The sequence below is a fragment of the Camellia sinensis genome, chromosome 6 (genome assembly GCF_055761805.1).
Source record: "Camellia sinensis isolate YWXY chromosome 6, ASM5576180v1, whole genome shotgun sequence".
NCBI classification, from domain to species: Eukaryota; Viridiplantae; Streptophyta; class Magnoliopsida; order Ericales; family Theaceae; genus Camellia; species Camellia sinensis.
The window spans coordinates 137,331,425-137,343,938 of record NC_138966.1 but is presented as its reverse complement, the minus strand read 5'-3'; the positions used below and the strand labels follow the sequence as shown (position 1 = coordinate 137,343,938).

Here is a 12,514-nt window from a genome sequence, read left to right as displayed (position 1 = left end):
GCTTTGTGTATCCATCACACGTTTACTTTGTGTATCCATCACACGCTCGCTTTGTGTATCAATCACATGTTTACTTTGTGTATCCATCACATGCACGCCTTATGTATCCATCACATGCTCACTTTAGTGTATCTATCACTATACTCGCTTTGTATGTCTATCGCACATGTTTACTCACTCTGTGTATCTATCACACCTCGTCCACTTTTGTGTATCCATCGCACTTGCTCGCTAAGATTTCATAATCTTTTTATATCCTTTCTGCATGTAATGTAGTTTGGTTTTTATTCTTGCTTAAAACTGTTGCATTTATTGTGAATATTTGCTTCATTACAGCTCGCTGCTTTGCATTGTCATGAGTTGCGTTCGGCTTTGTGCATATCATTTTCGCATTTTGCCCCCTGCCTGCGGGCACATCTTTGTTTATCTCGCCTGTTTGTCTAAGTTTTTGGCTTTGTCAAAAATGGGTTGTCTCTGGGCTTTGACATTCACTCCCGTCAATTACGACTTTCGAGTTCTGTCAAAGAGGGGCACCTGTAGACACCCCATTTTTGACTGACCTTAAGACTCAGACGTCACCAACTGAGCGCTCGGTGATGTTGCATATTGTGCTTATTCTGAGGTTGCGGAGTCTCGGCTGCGAGCCTCGCCTCTAGACTTCGGGGCTCTTTTGTGCTTTGTCTCGGTTTGCGAACCAGGTCCTGTTTTCTCTGTTTTCTCTTCCCAAAGGGAGGGAGAGGTCTCGTAGACCATCTCTCAGTGGCCGTAGGCTACGTTTCGTGGTCGTAGGCCATTTTTTCCGTTTGGAGCCCAGTTTCCAATTTTCGGAGCCATCGGCCGTGTGCCTCGGTTCGGGACCGCTTAATTACTTTCGTTTGCTCCGGCTTTTGGCACACACCTTATTTCCTCCCTTTAGAGGGATACTGTGGCCCGGGAGACCACCTTCGTGGTCATACGCCACTTCCGGTGCCTAACAACCTGTTTTCGGGGCCTCGGACTGCGCGTTTTGGCCCCCGAACCCTCGTTTTGCATCCGTCTGGGTCCATTTTTGGTAGGGACCTTTTTTTCATTGTTTGGGAGGTGGCAGTATGGTGGGAGGCCACCTTTTCTCCTTGGAAACCAGTTTTCTCTTTTTCTCTCTTCTAAAGCCGATTTTTCGGATAGAAAGCTGGTTTTTCTCACTTTTGAGCCACAATTTCTGACTTTTCATACCACCATTGTGTTGTGCTCATCTGGGAGGCCACCAATATGGGTAGGCCGACCAGTAATTCTTTTTGACCCTTTTGAACCTTTCTAAAAAGTTAGTTTTTCTCTCTCTTGGGTCACATTTTCTGGTTTTCCACCATACAGTTGTGTTGCACTCATCTGGGAGGCCACCAATCTGGGGTGGCCGACCAGCATTTCACCTTAAATCTTTTGACCCCTGGTCGGCCGACTAGGAGGAGTGGCCAGCCGGCCACCTTAGCTGGTCGGCCAGTTTTCTGTTTTTTGTTCTTCTCAAGTGCAACACAGCTGTGCCAGCTGTGAAGCATTTGACCCACTGTCTAAGACTTTGACCATCTTTTTTATCCTTTTTAGTTGGTTTTGACCCCCTTGCTTAGCTTCTTGGAGAAACTTGACTCTTTTGTCAAGCTTTTTGAGGAAGCTTGACCCTTTTGGTCTGGCTTCCTCAAGAAGCTTGACCCTTTTGGTTAAGCTTCTTTGAGAAGGTTTGAACCCCTCTTAAGGCTTCTCCAAGAAGCCTTGGCTCTTCTCTTCTATAAAACCAACACTCCCCCTCCATTTGCAAGGGTTAGAAAGTTTAGCCAAGGCATATACACTCCACCCTTCATAGCCTTCTTCTTCAAAGCTCCAAACCCTAATATTCTTGCACCATTTGCACTACACCTCATAGCCTACCACCTCCACCATCCATCCAAACATCTTGGAGCTGATTTTCAGAAGTTGAAGAACTCCTTCCTTGGTCCAGAAGCTGCTGGATTCATTGTCTACAAGGGTGAGTCTCTATTTCTCCTATTTTTGCATTATTTTGCTCCATTGATTAGCCTTATTTGCAAGAATTTCTGGACTTTGTCATAAACTAAAAAGTGTTTTCTTTTGAGCTCCTCTTAGAGTTTGATTAAGGACACTTTTCTATTTGAGGCCATCTACCTCCTTGTATGCTCTATCTCTCTTCGTAGGCTTATTTTACATCATATCTTAGCCCTACTTGTGAGCATTTTCGAGATTTTCCATAAACTAGAAAAAATCTTGTTTTGATCTTCTAAACATGTTTATTTAAGGACTCTTTTCTGTTTGGGGTCATCTTCCCCCTTTCATGCTTCATTTCCTCACGTTTTGAGCCTTGCATTTGAGCATTTGCATTGTCCTTGGTTTGGCCTTTTAGCCACTGAAATCCAGTGAATTTTTAATGGCTTAGATGTGTTTTTGAGCTTCAAAATCAGAGAGGGGTGACCCTCTCACCCCTTGTTCTCTTTACTAGCATTGTTGGCCTTCCAAAGGAGCTCCATTTTGCATGTTGTGAAGCCACATTCCAGGACTTATTTTGTGAGTTTTATGGTTTGTATTAGCTCTGTCCGGAGCCCATTTTGCCATATTTTATGTCTATGATGCATGTGTAGAGCAATCCTATTCAAGGCCTTTCAAAGAGACCTTTCATTGCATGCTTCCTAGACCAATTCCAGGGCCTATTTGGTGAGTTTTAAGGTTGTCATAACTCATTTCCAGAGGTGGTTTTGACCTTTTATGTGTCCATCATATAGGTGTAGAGTAACCCCTTGCATGGCCTTCCAAAGGAGCTCATCATTTTTGCATACATTGACTGAGTTTCAGTGGTTATTTGGGCATATTTTGGCATGGCATACATCTTTTTTTGGCTGGTTTAATGAGCTTTTATATGCTTCATATAGTTGTAGAACAACTCATGGTTCACTAGCTTTCTTTGCATGCTTTGTGGGCCCTTGATTTTAGCACTTTTTGGCCATGTCATAAACTGATATTGTGCCTATTTTGGACTGCCCTAGCTCTTTTTTTGGGTCTCATGATTGAATGATGTTTGTTTTGCATGCTTGTAGTTCAATACCCATGCTTAACTTTGAGATTTGAGGTCCATTGCATGCATGTGCTGAGGTGTGTTCATGTTTTGAGGACATTTTACATCACATTTTAGAGCCTATATGAATGCCATATTGCCATGTTTTCATCTCTTTAAGTGTGCTTGAGAGTCGGGCTTGAATGCCTTGTTTACCGATCATTGAATGAGCTTCATTTTCATGCTTGTTGAGCCATCATTTTAGGTCAATGTCTTCCAACCCCACGTATTTCTCCCTTTTATTTACCAGCTTATGATGGTTAGTTTAGGGCATGTTTCAATTAGCATACTGATGATAGCATGTCTGCATTCATTCATCTACCTTGCATGCACCAGACTCGGCGCATCATACTAACTGCATTGTATTTCAATTCCGAGTTGAATACTTGTTAGTTGTAGCATTTCACATGCCATCTTTAGAATAGCCGAGCCTATTGTAGTTGCATTCCTGCATGTGTTGCATTAGGCATTTCAGCATAGTTAGGATCATGCATGGATTCCTAACATAGCTTCTGTTTTGGCTTGGAGTACTCGGTAAGTATTTATGCTTTAGCATCCTTGCATGTGTGTGAGTGACTGCCATGATAGCATGCTTACCATGAGGCTATGTGCTTATGTGATATACTTGTCTGAATGCCTGTGGGTGAAGGTTGGGTTATTTGAATTGGAACAATGCATTGAATGAGAGTTTTAAGCCCACTTGAGAGTGGCAAAATCATGTTTTCTTAAGCCCACTTGAGGGTGGCAAATCCACGTCTTAGCCTACTTGCGAGTAGCACCATCAAACCATCTTTCAAATAAACAAACATGAAATGTTTTATTCCAACTCAAATGATCCAGTCTATATTTGTATGTTGTGTGCATCACATAGTAATTTTAGGCTAATAACCGGAATAAGAGCACATAATGTTTTCAAAACTCGATATCATGGTTAGAAGAGACCGATCTTTGATCGGGCGAACGGGGGTGCTCACGAAGTGACCTTCCCCAATCGTACCCAAGTTCCCGAGCCGAGGCAACTTTGGTGATGACAGACACGTGGCCTTAGGCACGAGTCAGGGTTTCCTAAATTCTCCCAAAATAAAATATTTAGGTGGCGACTCTGTATCTGGCAAAACAGTCCATGTTTGGCACTTCTTTTAAAAAAATCTATTTTCAAAAACGATTTGCCGGATTTGGACTCTTTGATGATTCATCAGTCTTGCATTGCACTCTGCGAGATTAGATACAGGACCGTGACATTTGAGTCCGAACTGTAGTGAGCTCAACGAACAAAACGGGATTTCCCTCCCGGGGTGTTCGGGGACGTCTACACCACCTCTTGGTTGCATTCAGGTATTCGATTGAACACCTCGTAGTACCTTTTTGCATAGGCCCTAAGGCCTTCATCCTTGGTGATTTTTAAAGCCATCAGTGCATCGACCCTCAAGGGTTGTAGTTTATTTGTCACAAACCTGGCCACAAACATCTCGGCCAGGCCTTCCCAAGTCTTTACGCTTCCCTTCAGTAGTTTATGGAACCAATCTGATGCAATTTCCTCGAAGGATGAGGGGAATACTTTGCAAAGCCACGGCTCGTTCCCACTATATAATGCCATTGAATTCAGGTATAGTCCAACGTGAAAGTTGGGATCTGACTTAGCATCATATATTTGGAACCTCGGCATACTGAATCTCTTTGGTGCTTCAAATATGTCCAATTCCACCGAGAATGGTGTCTTCGGCTTAACCGGGAAAGTTATCTTGGCTTCAGCATTCTGTTGCTTCCTCTTGAGGTAATCTCTCAAGTCTTCTTTACTCTTTCCTGGAGCTCGGCTATCTTTGGACTTCAATCTTTTCGGCACACTACTTTCGGCCTCGTGGTGAGCCCGTTTTGATCTTTCTCCATGGGTTGTGTCAAAGCAGAGCGCCTGCCCTTAAACATGCCGATGTTCTTTGGGCTCTGGGTCCTTCGTGTGGTACGTCCTTCGGGACTCCTCTCGTCTTGGCTCCTCTCGCCCGACTTCCCTAGAAGGTCGGTGAGAGTGCCTTCCGCTTCTGGTGTGCTGAGGGGCTTTAGGGATTGTTTTCCTTCATTCCTTTTGGGTATTAGTTACTGGAATCGGCGTGTCGTGCGGCGTGTCGTGCAGCGGGTATGGTGGCTGCATGACATTGTTTTGCATCATGAAGTTGACGACCGACTGCAGGTCTGCCAACTTGTTTGCCAATTCTTTTACTTCCTCATCCCTCCGAAGGCACCTATCCCTCTATACCTGGAGGTTATCTTCGTTATAGTACTTGCGTTGGTCTGTCTTCTTCGAAGTGTCGCCCTCTTGGCCGACGTCTTTCTCTCCGTGGCCCTGGTCATGAGTTTCTGTATTGTGGTTGTCTCCTTCAACGTCATGGTCAATTGGTCTTCCACTCCCAGCAGGAGTGTCGTCCCCAATCTTTTCCTTTTGTCCGTTACTGGCCATTTATTCTTCTAAGTTCCCACAGACGGCGCCAAATTATGTGAGTGATTTTCTGACCACACTGCCCGCTTAGTAACTAGCTGGAGAGCACCGGCAGAATAGATGGCACCTGGCTGACTTACAACAGAAAGAGAAGATTCCGGCGGTGGTTCGTCCACCTGGGGGCACTCTGACGATCAAGTCAGTATATCTCTCAAAAATAAATCAAGTGCTAAACTCACTACTCAAAGCATAAATTGCGTACCTTAGACCCACGGGGGTGCCTTTCTTTTATAGTTTACTTAATCCTAGTCCCACTAGAAGCCTCACTTCTATGGATTCCAATTCAGTACTTACTTTGGACTGCTCAAGAGATAAAGATAAACTCTCTAAGAGCTTTATCCTTATCTTAGCTAAATCTCCTCTTTATTCTAGGACTCTTGTCCCTTATCTTTTATCTTCTTATCTCGGATTCCGATATCTTCGGGGATAACCTCGGCCTTACCGAGATCACCTCGGCGTCACGACCAGGACACGTGGCACCTCGGTTGACACGTCGGCGTCACCTTGCCACGTGTTGGTACTCAGAAAATATATCCCCACAACTTGGATCTGTATACACAGAGTGCTCTTATAAGTTTGATGGATCACCTACAAAGTTGGCCACTCCTAAGATTTCTGATACTCCCACTTCTCCAGTAGGTCTAATGTTTTTAACTGACTTTATATGATTTATATAATCTTTGCTTAGTAGCAAAAAACGAAAAAAAAGAAAAAAAGAAATGGAAATTGTTTCGCAGACCCCTCAGTGGCAGGAGCGTTGTGCACTGGGCTGCCCTTTAGTAGTCTGATTATTTTAAGATTAATACTAACAAAACACTGTTTCTAACATCCAATTATACTCATTTAGCCATGCCAATTTGTGGACACGTCATTTCTTGCTGCGTTACAATTTGCCCCAATATTGTATGATTGGATTTATAGCTTTTCTTTGAGATTTGAGAGGTTGGTGTTGGTCACTCAATATTGCTCTCATTTCATCTTCTTTATGAACAAAATGGGGCCTTGTCTTTTCTTGTAGACTACTGTTTCCTTTTTTTTCTTTTTTTTTTTGGTTCGTTCATTTTGGTGGACACCTTAGTTATTGGTGGTGATTTCAATGGTTATGTAGGAGTAGATAAACTAGGGTATGAGAGGGTGTATGGTAGGTATGGTTTTGGTGATAGAAATGAGAGATTGCTTTAGATTTTGTGTTGGTTTCTGACCTAGTGGTGGCTAATACTATGTATAAGAAGAGAGAGGAGCATTTGATAACCTTCAAGAGTGGGTCAATTAGGAGCCAAATAGATTACTTTCTAGTAAGAAAAGGGGACCGTCTAAAATGTAATGATTGTAAGGTGATTCCTAAGGAGAGCTTGACGTTTCAAGATAGGATTTTAGTACTAGATTTATGCTTTAAAGGGCAATACCAAATTCAAAAAGATAATGGGCGGCGTAGAACTAGATGGTGGGACCTAAAAGGAAATAAACTAGACATATTTAAGAATAGAATGGATAAAGAAAGTATTTGGGATTTGGAGAAGATGTTAACATTATGTGAAACTCGATGGACAATTGTATAAGGAGAATCTCAAGGGAAATTTTTGGAGAGTCGAAAGGAAAAGGACCCAACTTTAGGGTAACTTGGTGGTGGAGGGAGGAGGTCCAAGCGGTAATAAAGAAGAAAAAAGAAAGTTTTAAAAAGTGGCAGATTGATAGAACTGAGGAAAACTTCAAGCATTACAGATTGGCCAATAAGGAGGTCAAAAAAGTGGCAGGGGAGACTAAGTTGAAAGCCTATGATGACCTATACACTAGACTAGATATTAAGGAGGGAGAGAGAAGAGGATATACAAACTTGTTAAGATAAAAGAGAGGAAAATAAGAGATTTTAATCAGGTCAAGTACATCAAGGGTGAGGACTTTAAGGTATTGGTGAAGGATGAAGAGATTAAGGAGAGGCGGAAGAACTATTTTGAGAAACTGTTAAATGAGGAACATGGAGGTAGGTTAAAAGGGGAGGAAGTAGGCAGTAATAAGGAAAACCAGGACTGTAAGTTCTATTGTAGGATTAGGGACTTTGAAGTGGAGTTTGCACTTAAGAAGATGAAATTAAGGCCTAGTTTGGCACGTCCAAAAAAAAAAAAAAAAGTCAAAAAAGTTATTCAAAAAATTAAAAAATTATCACTATTCACCAAAAAAATATATATTAAAAAATTAATTTTACATACAAAATTACAAGACAGATCTGACCGGTTCAGATCTATGCCTGCGTTTCTTAAGAAAAATTGGACAGTTAGGGTGCAATTTTAACACACTGCTGTTCGGCCCATAGGGCCCATCACGGGTCCCGTTTTGATAATTTGAACCGTTAATGTGTAGAACTCGTCGAGTACTATATGTTTGTAAAAAATCACATTGATCGGATATCGCTAACTACATGATCAACGTAGTTTTGTATACAAAAAATGGATGGTGTTATAGTTAACGGTTAAAAAAAAATCAATCTGATCAGATAACTATCCATATCCAATCAACGTGATTTTTTACAAGCATATAGTACTCGACGAGTTCTACACATTGAACGGTTCAGATTATCAAAACGGGACATGTGATGGCCCCAATGGGCCGAATAGTACCGTTCAGTGCAATGCCCAAAAAGTAGCCAATCATTTCTTAGCATCAATTCAGTTGTGCAGATAGAACGGTTGTACACTTCACACTTTTAATCTTCTCCTACATACTAATTTATACAATTTTTTAATACACATTTTTCTATAAAAAATCAAAAAGTTAACCCAAACAATTATCTTTTTTTCCTTAACTTTTTAGTCCAAAAATTCAAAAAGTGCACTTGTTTAGGACACCCCAAACAACTCCTAAATAAGGCTTTAAGACCCGATGATATACGTATTGAGGCATGGAAATGTTTGGGTAAGAAGGGGATTGCTTGGTTGACTAGGTTATTTAATAAGATTTTGTTGATTAGGAAAATGTCAAAAGAGTGGAGGAAGAGTATTTTAGTGCAAATATGTAAAAATAAAGGAGATGTCTAGAATTGTAACAACTATAGAGGAATCAAGTTAATGTGTCACAAAATGGAAGTGCGAGAGAGTGACGAAACATCGATTGCGAGATATAAGAGAAGGGTTAGAGAATCAATTTGGGTTTATGCTTGATAGGTCAACAATGGGAACAATCTATCTTTTGAAGAGAGTAATAGAAAATTATAGAGGAAAAAAAAGACATTTATATGGTTTTCATCAATCTTTAGAAAGCTTATGATAGAGTGCCCTGGGATATAATCTGGTTGGTGCTAGAGAAGAAATGAGTGGCAAAATGTTACATTGATGTGATTAGGGATATGTATGAAGGTGTGGTGACCACTATTAGATAGCTCACTGGAGAGACGAGTGAATTTTCAAGTTCTATAGGGTTACACCAAGGATTAACCTTAAGTCCTTATCTTTTTACTTTAGTTATGGATAAGTTGATGCGCAATATTCAAGATAATGTGCCATGGTGTATGCTTTTGCAGATGATATCGTGTTAGTGGATGAGACTAAAGAAGGAGTTGACACTAAGTTGGAAATTTGGAGAAAAGCACTTAAATCTAAAGGATTTAGGATAAACAGAACTAAGACATAGTATATGGAGTGTAATTTTAGTAACAGTCACAATGGAAGCAGAGAAGAAGTGAAGATTGAGAACCAAGAACTACCTAAGAGTGAACATTTTTGTTATTTAGGATAGATTATCACAACGGTTAGGGAGATTGGAGCGGATGTGGTTCACAGAATTAAAGCGGGGTGGTTTAAGTGGAGGAGTGCGTTTGAAGTACTGTGCAATAAACGAGTATCTCTTAGACTAAATGGGAAGTTCTATAGAACATTTATTAGACCAGTAATGTTATATGGGACGGAATGTTGGGTAACTAAGAAATAACATATAGAGAAGATGAGTGTTGTTGAGATAAGGATGTTAAGGTGGATGTGTGACAAGACTAGAAAAGACATGGTTAGGAATGAGTATATTTGAGAATGGGTAGGATTAGTACCGATAAAAGATAAGTTGAGAGAGAATAGATTAAAATGGTTTGGTCATATATATCGGAGATCAACAGAGGCAATAGTAAAGAGATGTGATATAGTGACGGTAGATGGCAGTGTTAGAGAAAGAGATAGACCTAGATTGATGTGGACTAGTGTAATAAATAGAGATATGAATCTCTTTAATTTGACTAACGAAATGGCCTTGGATAGAGTCGAGTGGAGAAGAAGGATTCATGTAGTCGACCCTATTTGATGGGACTTAAGGCTTAATTTGATTTGGTTCGGTTCATCCCCCTGTACTTCTTGTACTCTTTGTATATTTTTTCTTTTTATTAATAATTGTTGTCGATCCAAGGGAGAGAGAGAGATTTGATGACCCTTTTTATCCATTTCAGAAAGAATAATAAGTTTATGTGAACATTTAGAAATAGAATAATCAGTTTATGTGAACATTTGGCCAACTAAACCTTCTTTTTTTTAGGCAAATAACAAATTTTGTCGCAAATATGACTAAAAATTTAGTCGCCAATGTAATTTGTTGTAGTGATGCTTTCACCAACAATCAATCAAGCCAAGTTTGGCAACCCAAAAAATAATCCATCTTTTTTTCTTTTTATCTTTTTTTCATCACATTACCTTTTTACTTTTCTACATATCTTTTCATAAAAATACAAAAAATACATTTATTTAGATCATCCCAAACAATCTTCATCCAACCACATTCTAGTAGCGTCAGTTACTCGAATGACTAGTTTTACGCACCTCAAGTTTTTAAGGGGTATATAAGCTGAAAATGATCCGAGTCAAGTATTTAAGCACATTACTCTTTTGAATGACTAACATCATGTGTATTCAACTTACCATAAGATAATCATTATTAAAGTTAAGGGAAATGCTACTATATGTATCTCCTCTAATTATATTATTTTCTTTTTCAATTATGATAATATTTTAGTTATGACTCATGAGATTTTTAGCTACATCTAATGTAGTGTTTAGTTATGAGTTTTTTTCTTTTTAGTTATGACTCAAAAATATGAAAATTCTTTAATTATAAGATATGTATAGTACATACCCTTTGAGATGTGTGTATCATAATCTTTTCTTGAAGTTAATTAAGAAAACATATCAAAGGTTAGAAGTAGAAAAGTAAAGAATTCAACAAGGTTTGTGACATTAAACAACTTAGAATGCTTAAAATAGAAATACAATTTTTTTTTTTTTTTGGGATAACAAGAAAAGGGAACTTCATTAACGAAAAGCACAACTAAACACACTAAAAAATGAACTTTCATGACCAAGGATCCGCTTCATCGGTGCTTATCTTCAAATGGAATGTCGCTTCTCTTGGCCACACCTTGATCCAGTCCCAATCCCGTTCGCGATGTTTTCAAGCTTATCGTTCATCAAATTAATCTTCTCATCCAAAAGGGAAGCAACATCTCTCAGATCATCCAAGTTGCTAAAATCATGCAAATTTTTTTCAAACAAGAATTTGGTCATTTGTTGTTCAATTTCAACCCCCCGATTTTTCTTTTTTTCCTTGTCCAAATTCTTACTCATTCTCGTTATGTTGCGCTTAAGAAATTTTTCTTGGTCCATCATGTTAGCTGTTTGTTTCATGCTAGGCAAGTTTTCAAACCTTTGAAACAAATGGGATGCTTCATTTGGAGAAGGCCAAACATCTGGTTGAGCAACAGATCCTGTTGCAGTAGTAGGATATATTATAGCACATGCATCAACAGAACATAGAGTTTTAAGCTCACTCACCTTTTTCAATAATCCAGCCTTTCTTTTCCGAAATGTCTGCTTCCGAACACGTTCATCAGCAATGAACTCGTACTTCACTATTCGACCCATATTCAAAGGTTCAGAGAAGGAACTTTGCCTTTCAAGAACAAGTATAGATAGGTTTTTTTGTGGAAGGGAACCTTCATATGGAAATACATATATAGAGGCACTGGGACTCAAAAAATTAGGGTACTGTTTTTCGAAACGGAAAATTGACCAAACTGACTTAGTTGTAAATTATTCATTGGTGAACAAGATAGCCGGTCCAATGGTCTATGTAATTGTCTCTCGGGATAATGAAAATGTCAGATATTCAACATTTAAGTCGATGAAGCAAGTGAGATCTTTTTATTGTAATCTAATTTACTAATCTCCTAATATCTTATCATATGACAAAAAAATAAAAAAATTATTCATTGAACCAATGGACTTGTGGGGCCATGAAATTACTCCATCATGTTTAGAGCTTGTTTGGGAAGTTGCTATTTTAATCATTTTTTAAATTTTTTATTAAAAAACATATAGAGGCATTGGGACTCAAAAAAATTAGGGTAGTGTTTTTTGAAACGGAAAATTGACCAAAACCGACTTAGTTGTAAATTATTCATTGGCAAACAAGGTAACTGGTTCAATGGTCTATGTAATTGTCTCTTGGGATAATGAAAATGTCAGATATTCAACATTTAAGTTGATGGAGTAAGTGAGATTTTTTTATTGTAATTTAATTTACTAATCCCCTAATATCTTATCATATGACAAAAAAATAAAAAAAAATTATTCATTGAACAATGGATGTGTGGGGCCATGAAATTACTCCATCATGTTTAGAGCTTGTTTGGGAAGTTGTTATTTTAATTATTTTAAATTTTTTTATTAAAAAACATATACTTTTATAAAAAGAAAAAAAACAACTATGTGATTGAGTGATGTAATGGGATTGAGCGTCAGTGTAACTACCATTTTTCAAAAAATTATGGTAAGAGGTACCATAGAAATCGAAACGGTCATAAAAAGAGAAAATTATGAAATAGCCATTCATGTAAGACAACAAATGAAGAAAAAAATTACATATAGATGTTGTAACGCTTTCTATATAAGTTTAAAAAGTTTGCT

The 12,514-nt window shown here is 38.8% G+C and overlaps 1 long non-coding RNA gene across 1 annotated transcript; it reads right to left on the bottom strand.

The window, feature by feature from the left end:
• Window positions 1-11,188: 11,188 nt before the first annotated feature.
• Window positions 11,189-11,896, bottom strand: LOC145792402 (uncharacterized). The gene is made up of 2 exons (XR_014331803.1): window positions 11,381-11,896; window positions 11,189-11,313 (listed from the first exon to the last, which is right to left on the bottom strand). It is a non-coding gene; the product is annotated as an uncharacterized LOC145792402 (long non-coding RNA).
• Window positions 11,897-12,514: the final 618 nt, after the last annotated feature.